Raw genomic sequence first — 8,830 nt, 5'->3', positions numbered from 1 at the left:
GATGCAGGGTCTGTCCCAGCCTTCTTGCTAAAACCTATTAAACAGTCAGGTGCTAACTGGGCTGTTAAAGCTGCTGAGTGCATAACAATCAGTGTGTGACAGCATCTCCCTTTGGTTTTTTTACCCTTGTTTTATTTTTTGTTATTTTGCTATTCCATAATCACAACTAATCTTCAAAACTGACAAATGTTGCGTGAGAATTTAATCAATGAACAAGTCTAGGACACTTCTGTGCCAGACAGCTGTTCCTGTGTCTGGGTTTTAGCATCATGGCCACATTGACAGATTTAAGGCACCAGCAGAGTGCCAGTTTTACATTTCAGGCTTTGCTGTTGTGCCTTTAGATATGTGTGGCACATGAGAGAAAGGTGTTGTGGAAAAAATGTAATAGAGAACATTTGTGAATGCTATATCCAAATGTCCTTGGAATTTCTGTTGAGGGCCTTTCTCCTCCTGCTCAAAATAGGTCATTTTATGTGGTTGCTTTTCCAGATTTTAATCTCTCAGGCTGCAATCCAGCAAACACTCATGCATGTGATTAACTCTGACTACCCACATGTGTGAAGTGCTTGCAGGATGGGGGCTTTAATTTGTTGTGACAATGTCATGGGAAAGGAGCTAAGTGGCAATATGTGAGGAGAGCCCTGTAACTGAGGCTATCAAGAGCAGACTGTGTTAACCCTGTACTGGGCAAGACTTTGATAATGACTACTTGGTCTCCAGTGACCAGTAGGTAGTTCATGTTACACTGTGTTTTGTTTCTGGAGATTCCAGGATCGCTACCAAGAAATCTTATAATTATGAAAATGTTTACTTTGAGAATATTTTTTTTTAAAGGTTTTCTATCATTATTTGACTTGGGGCTTACCTGTGGGAGTGTAATGGCTTTGCTCATCTGTCTAGAATGGAAAAAACAGAGACACAGTGAGTCTCTGGCATTCCTGAAAATTGTCATGCACATAGTGAAGAGTGTAGCTACTGCGTTTATGCAGCATGGTGATATGGACTCCTTCTCTGTCTATGATCCCCTTTGACAGATGCAGCTGGTCTGCAGATTAGCATGATTCCCTCATTGTTTGCATCTAGGAAAGAGAGCAGGAAAGAAGTCACAGTGCTGTCTTCTGTCTAATATTCAGAGGAGCTCTGTTTGACTTATTTTCTTCACTTTAGTGGCAGTTTAGTGGCACAACAACATGTAACATGCCATAGGAGTAGCCGTTACAATGAATGTTAAGAGGTGACACAGCAAAATAGAGCAGCCACGCACACATCCCAATCAGTCAAAAATGACCATGCTGTATCACTGTAGAGAAGACAAAACCTGATACTTGGCAGCCTGACTGAATTTCAGTCATACCAGTTTACAAAATAATAATTTCTCTGAAGTTCTGCATGTTTTTTCCTATGAAATGATATTATTACTCTTTGGTGTATGTTGCAGTTACTGGCTGTGGCACACTAAAATCTATTACTTTTGTCTCAAGTGAAACTTTAGTATTGCTGTCATCATCTTAAACATTGCAGGACAAAATAATTTTTCATTTTAATCGCAATGTAGTAAACCTTAGCAGGTAAAAGAATAACAGAACTTGTAAGAAAACATGGAAATATCACTGGGAAATTGAGAGAGAGCGGGTCACAAGCATTTGTTCCCAATCTGCACTAGCACAAGGTACAGTAAAGATCATCTTGCTGTTGTAATTTAATGAATGCAATTTAATCTGAGTAAAGAATACAGCTTCTAGAAATAGGAGTAAAACTAATTTGTCTAATAGAAATTGGACAACATAATGCAAACACAATTTTAGCAAGTGGTTGAGCCTCTTATATAACTCCCTGCTTCACTAGACTGTGAGTGCCTGAGGAGAGTCTGTCATCATAATGTATAACCAAGTAACTTACCTCCAGTTTTCAGTCCTATGAACAATTCATCAGCAGCTGGAAATGAAAACTTCCTATGAAATGATTGATTGACTCCAGAGGTGTCCATCACAGAGATATAAAAGATGTAAAGCCATAACAGATTTCCAGGTGTCAAACTGTAAACCACTGCCAATCAAGTGATAATATTATTGTGGTTATAATTCTGCACCGAAGATAGTTTTATAAAGCAAGATCTGTAAGCAATGCAATGGATAAAAAGTGTTTGCTCATGTTTTCCTGAAATGTGGTTAGATTCTTCCCACAATACGTATACTCAAGCCAAAATGCTAACTCAAAAGTAAATAAGGCTGCCTCTATACTGTTAACTTCTGTACACCTTTGGTCATCCCCAGTACCAAGATTTGAAATTAGCTGGCTGCAATTAGCCAGAATTTAAGATCCCTCACTGCCCCAAACACAATGATCACATCCCAGCTGCCTTCTGGGAATGCTCCTCAAACTGCGTTAATTCCCCTGCCATGTTCAGGAATCATTTGGCTCTGAGTTAGCTGGCTCAGGTTAAAGGTGTGCCCAAGTCTAATGATCTAACAGTATAAACAATTGTGTTTCAGTGCCCAGGAATGCTGTCTAGCACTTTTTAATTGAACTGTATAGAGGAGTCCAATAGTCAACCTCTGAGAACATAGACTTCTGGACAGCTGTATTTACCCTGACTGTCTAGCAGGGCTGAGGAGTCTGAATTGAGCTCTGTGGTGCACACACAGAACTGTTAATCAAATTGCTCCTTAAAAGTGCTGTAAACTGCTGTTGTGTAGATAAGATATGTCCCGTCTTGTTCCAAGCACTAGACACTATTTGAAAGGAAACTGCAAAGACACTGTGGCATGAGTGGCCCCATTACATCCTGCAGTCTCTACCCACAGCCTTCTTTGTATGTCTAATGCCAACTGCAGTGTCCTGCTTTACTTGACAGACATTAAAAGTGCTTCTGCAGTACATTACATTAAGTATCCTTGATTTCAAACAGGATCAGGCTCTCTGCAGAGGCTTAGCCATTTATGTATTCTGTGATCATACAGAAGCGACACAGTGACAGAGCAGTCCTGTGGAGATTGTTAAACACATCAGATAGCTGTACATTATTACACAGCAGTGTAGATTTAACAGCATGGGCATCTAGCTGAAATATTTAAGAGGCCTTTTTGCAAGGTTTTCATCCTACAACATTTGCGTAAATACTTCAGTTATCTTTTCGACCTAAATGTTAGTAACAAAGATGAATTACTGAGTTACATGGTTTCTGCCCTACCACTAACAATGGCCAGCACTAGATGCTACAAAAAATAGGTCTGAGAAACCCCATTACAGACAGTGGAGAAATCTACAGCAGGAAGTTTCATTCCACTCTCAGGCAATTCTCAATTGACTCACATCCTAAAGCAACTCTGTTCTTATGCCCCCTGAAAAACTTACCATCTTCTGCATTTGTACAAGTGCCTAGTGGCTTTTGAATTTTTTCCAAGTCTTGGCATCAATGAATCTTTTGGCAAATAGTTTTCCAGGCTAAATATCTTTTCAGTTTTAATGTATGCTGCAATTTTAGCATCATTGGATTTCTCTCCCTATGGCATGTTCTTTGATTAGGATATAAGACCACATAGTTTACTTTCACTCAACTATTCCTATCTGTACCATCTCCCTCTTATTATTTTCTTGTCTAAGTATTGCTGGCATTTTTCAGACTCTAGAAGGAAACTGTTTCAATAATACATATTTGATAGGATATGTCATATACTCCCTGCAGCTCTGTATCAAGATTTGAAAATGTTCACCATCTGTGTGGATGTTGCTAGATTTGTAATAATTTAGAAAGTGCTTGGGGTTTTTATCCAGGGTTTTGGGTTCTTCTTTGTCATAGATAGTAAGAAATTATGCATTCAGGTGAAAAGAGATCTCTTGTTGGGAAAAATCTAATTTATGTTGTCTAACGTCATCTAGAAGAAAAACTGTAAGAAATAACAATAATTAACAAACAATAATTATTAAAAGATAAACTGGCAAAGATCAGTCATGAGACAACAGAATATGTTACCTCTGTCCACATGCATACTTAATGTAATGTCTGCCTTTGTGCTCTGAATGTCAATATGAAGCGGAAAGGAAACAGTATGCTGCTCAAACAAATTACAATTATACACTCTGCCTAAGAACAAAAAGAAGCTAGGATGTTGGTCCTGCTCTTTTCCTTTACTTCTCTGCAGGCTTGGTGACAGTGAGAGAGGAGGCTGCAAACTCTGCTTGGATATAAACCTTGAAGGACTCCCTGACACAGACAAATAACCTCAAACAACTCCTTCACAAGAGGTATTTCATACTGTTCTATTCTTACAAATGCCTCCTTGAATAGCTATGTTGAACTATTTCTCCAGGTAGAGAATCATAGTATCATAGTATCATAGAATAGTTAGGGTTGGAAAGGACCTCAAGATCATCTAGTTCCAACCCCCTGCCATGGGCAGCTCTAAATGCCAACTTATTTCCTTTAATTTATCAACATTACAAGAACCTGTGAAATGAACTTAAGCAGAAGATCTGTTAAATGCAATCACAAATATCTGTTGTCCAGAGACCGTGTTACCAGGGAATTTAGCATGACATGCTGATTTAACTTACAGATCTAAACCTGGTCCCTGAGGAGTCAGCTGTAGATACCTTTCATAACATAGCATCGTATAGCGTGTTGTAGCATAGCTCCTTTCTCTACAAAGAAACACCAACAGACCATTTTTTTGAATAAGTCATTTATGAGGATCAGAATTTGATCTTCCGTGAATAAAGTTCATAAAAGAGCTGGAAAAATGTACATGGCTCCTGGGCAAGGAGTTGCACAGATGTGGAAGATGGTATGCTGCACTAAGGAGTTTTGCACTACTGAAGGAGTTTCGACCTTGTCAGCCAAAGGGTGTATCTGCATGTGGATCACTGAAGACAAATTGACCATATTAGTAAAAAATTGCTATGCTTGTATTTGCTTTCAATCATGCTTCCCTGTCTTTGTCAATAATTCATTTTATAGCAAGGCAAGGAAGTCTTTATCAAACTGCATAGGGTACAGTACATAAATAGAACCATCTCTGGCCTGCAGAAGTCACTGCAAATTAGTGGACGCTTCAGGATTCTTGAAGTGTTAGCCTTTAATCCTGAGAAGAGAAGAAAATGGGTCATCCTTTTCCAATTGTCCTGCAGAGAATAAAATCTGGTGAAATAACATGAGCTTGTTAGTTTCAGTTGATAATTTCTATCCTTTTCACTAATTGTCAAATCAGTCAGCTGAGAAATGTAGTGTTAAGGGTATAAGAGAATAATGTAATAAGGAAAAAAAATGATTAAAGATATTTTTAGACAGTTCAATACAATGAGGAAAAAAGTCACAGTGTACTGCTGAACAGAAGTTAAAGAAAACAAATCCATCCCCATCGGGTGTTTGAAATATATAGCAGGGACACCATATGTGTATTATGTGCAAATCAGATATGGTTTGAAGTGTATCTTACAAAAGCATTCTTTCAAAACTAATTATCAAACATCAATTTAAAAATACAACACACAAAATTAAATAAACTAGTTAATTGCCCAGTGTTCATCTAGAGCAGCTAATTTATCCCTGAGCATATGAGACAAAGAAAGTATTACTTCAGATTTGTTATATTGCTTTAAGAACAGAAAGAAGAAACCAGAAGAATAGACTAGAGACAGTTAATCCTGAGGTAAAGAAGCCAGGTGAATTATTCTGTCAGCCTTGGTCACAGAAAAGGCACTTAATTTCTCCTCTCCCTTTAGTACCATTCTGAAAAGATCTGAAATTAGAGGTCTATGTTATCCCTGAGATAGAATTAATTTTTTGTTTGGTTGGTTGGGTTTGTTGCATTTTTTCTTTGTTCCTTCATTCTGGCAAGCGACCAGAAGTCAGCTCATAAACCAGTGTCAAACATAACAGCTACTAGGCTGCTTTTGTGGTCCGTTCCCACAGCATCCAACAGACTGGAAGTAGCGGCACAGAACTGTAGCATTACAGCCCCCAGCCTAGATCACACCATCTTGTGGGTACCTTCAAGATGCTTCTCTTGCTAGCAGCTGCTAGATGAGTTGGCATAGAGTTGCCCCAGCTGTTCTATACCTTCTATGCAGTAACCTTATTGGGGTTTTTCCACCAGGGCTTCACCTACTGTTTTACGTTGTAAAGGGGCTGACATCCCACTGCAACCAGCCAGGAACCGTGCCCAGTGCAGCACTAGAAAGATAAAGGATCTGATGTGTGCCACGCTGGATTCACTCCAAATGAGCAGTGTCCAGACTGTGTTGTTTAAATAAAAGAGTGCATGAACTTGTGTATTAGATATACACATTATATTAGCCCAGAAGACTGCAATAAGATTTTCAATTATTTTGGGGGAGAAAAAAAAGTGAATTGGCATGTTTATCATTATACTTTAAAATAAGATCGAATACTCATTAACCATGCATAAAAGAATGCAAATGAAATTAAATTCTCACAGGAAATTTTCAAACACAGGACTTCTTCACTTCAATGAAAACCTTTGCCATGGTGCTATGTTGAGTTTACATATACATGTAAATTGGTGTTTTCTCAATGCCTCTGCAGAAAAGCAATTACATTTTCAGAGTAGTTATTTTTTCTTCTCCTTCTAACCCTGCTTCAGACCCTTCTGGCCACCTTTCCATCCCTACACATCAGATAAATAGGGTATATTCTGTTCATAGTCTACCTCTCTACAGCGTTTTCTAACAACTTCTTTCCAGTACCAGTTCCTGAAAACATGGGGTATTTAATAAAATCAGGATTTTTTTCCCCTTTTGTAATTTATAAACTATTCAGAATAGCATCAGTTGACTGAAAGAACCATGTTGCTTTCTGTCTATTCACCTGCGAGAGCCCAGGCTAAGGGGAATAAATTAACTGTGATACTTATCTAAGAAATATTTCACAGTTTGGACTAATGTTAGTAAAAAATATTGAAGGAGTAATCCTAGTCTTGTTCTTTAAATGTTTTCCCTTTTTCTATGGCCTCCTTTCACTTGATTTGCACCACTTTGCATCAGAAGAGGGGTTATCTTCTATAATGTAAGAAATTAAAAAAGGCCTTCCATTTGATAACGTGTAATATTCATTTAGATTGCAACTATGGCTATAAATGGTGAAGAAGACAGTGTAAAATGGATCAGGGAGGGTGGAAAGGTATCATATTGGTGTTGCTGCTGTAAAAAGTTACCTTATTGTGACAATTTTCATTATTTGTGCTGATGTTGGTTTGGCACAGGAGAACTGTCAGATGTGTAAGTCTGCTCTAAAAAGGTGAAATAAAACATGAGGTGGCTTACACTTACCTAATGAATAACTGTACTTCAGTAGAAAACAAAAAAAATCATGGGTTTTAGCAAGAAAATAATCAATGTGTTTGCAGCATTACTGTTGGAGAATGTTAATTTGTACAGCATGATCATTCCAAAAGACCCAGGCTGTTGAATAACACATGCATATACCTGAAATTACATCAGAACCATCTGTATCTTCAAAGACAATATGAATTTACAGTAGATTTGACCTTGGAAATATATCACATAACATCCTTGGTTTATGAGTGCTATGCTTTTTATAAAACTCAAAGCAGTGCTTATAAAATGGCTTTGAAATTCCTGACTTTATTACTTCTAAGTACTAAGTAAAATAAATATCAAGCCTTACTCTATGGCAAGAGGCTTAAAAGTCAGTAGCAAGCAGGCAAAATTAATATTCTGATCATGCAGTGAATGTTTATTTCAGGCTTGAACCACTAAAATTTAAAAATTACATGCAATTTTTTAGTTGCTTCAAAAAGCTTAATCAGCAAGAAACTTCCAAAGAAGTCTGAAGGTGACAACTCTGAAACAGTTTGAAGTGTTAAAATACTGAGCACTGAGTATTTAACACTTAGCTGTTTACCAGAAGTGGGATCCACATTCCCAGGGTAAGCACGAGGACAAGACACCTCCAAAAAGTTCTGCACAATGAGGCATAGAAACTTGACGAACTTAACAACAAGAAATGCCAAGAAGGACAAGTGTTAAGATTTATACTTCTGAAGAACCTGGACAACATCCCCAGTCTGTATTGATGTGGTGGCTGTGTATTTTTAAAGATTGAGAGGTCTGAAACCTCACTTTGAGGCAGTTGCCTGCAGCTGCCTTTCTCCCATAACTGCCATAGGCTTCCCTCGCTGTGCCAGTAATTCACAGAGCTAAGAAAGACCAGACTGTTGACCATCATTCCAACACCAGAGATGCTGAAAGTTACATCTATCACAAGTTTATCTTCTGACTTCATCTGCTAACTTTGTACACACTGAAGGAAGACTTTCTTTCACTTTCTAAAAATTATTTTATTCCTCATCAGCAGGAAGGATTTCCAGGTAATAGTAGGGATTGGATAAGCTGTTACTTCTGCACAGTAGCAAAACCTCTTCTTAATAACACTGTAGCATAATGAAATGTGTTCTCCAAACCTAAAAATCCTGGAAGAGTCTGTAACTAGAGATGGTTGAGGAGGCATGCCAGAGAGTAGAGACTATTTCTTGTCCACTGGAGGGATAACATACATGTTACATTACCTGACTCGCAGGAGGGGAAAGAAACCATGCTGGCCGCAGTCCAGGAACATTTATGCAGGTCTCCTGTAGGTGGTTTTACAATTCACTGTGGGATTATGTCCTTGTTCAACATACTGGGAGGGTCCACCATGGATCTGTTGAAGGAAAATAACACTTGACCAACCCGAGCGCCATCTCTGTAGAAATGACTGGCTCTGGATGAAGTGAGTAGCGGATGTTGTTTATCATGGTCTTGGCAAGGCTTTGGTGTGGTTTTCCACAGAACATTTATAGCAAAATTG

The sequence above is a fragment of the Lathamus discolor genome, chromosome Z (assembly GCF_037157495.1).
Source record: "Lathamus discolor isolate bLatDis1 chromosome Z, bLatDis1.hap1, whole genome shotgun sequence".
NCBI classification, from domain to species: Eukaryota; Metazoa; Chordata; class Aves; order Psittaciformes; family Psittacidae; genus Lathamus; species Lathamus discolor.
The sequence above is the reverse complement of the archived record's forward strand: the minus strand, read 5'-3'. Positions refer to the sequence as shown.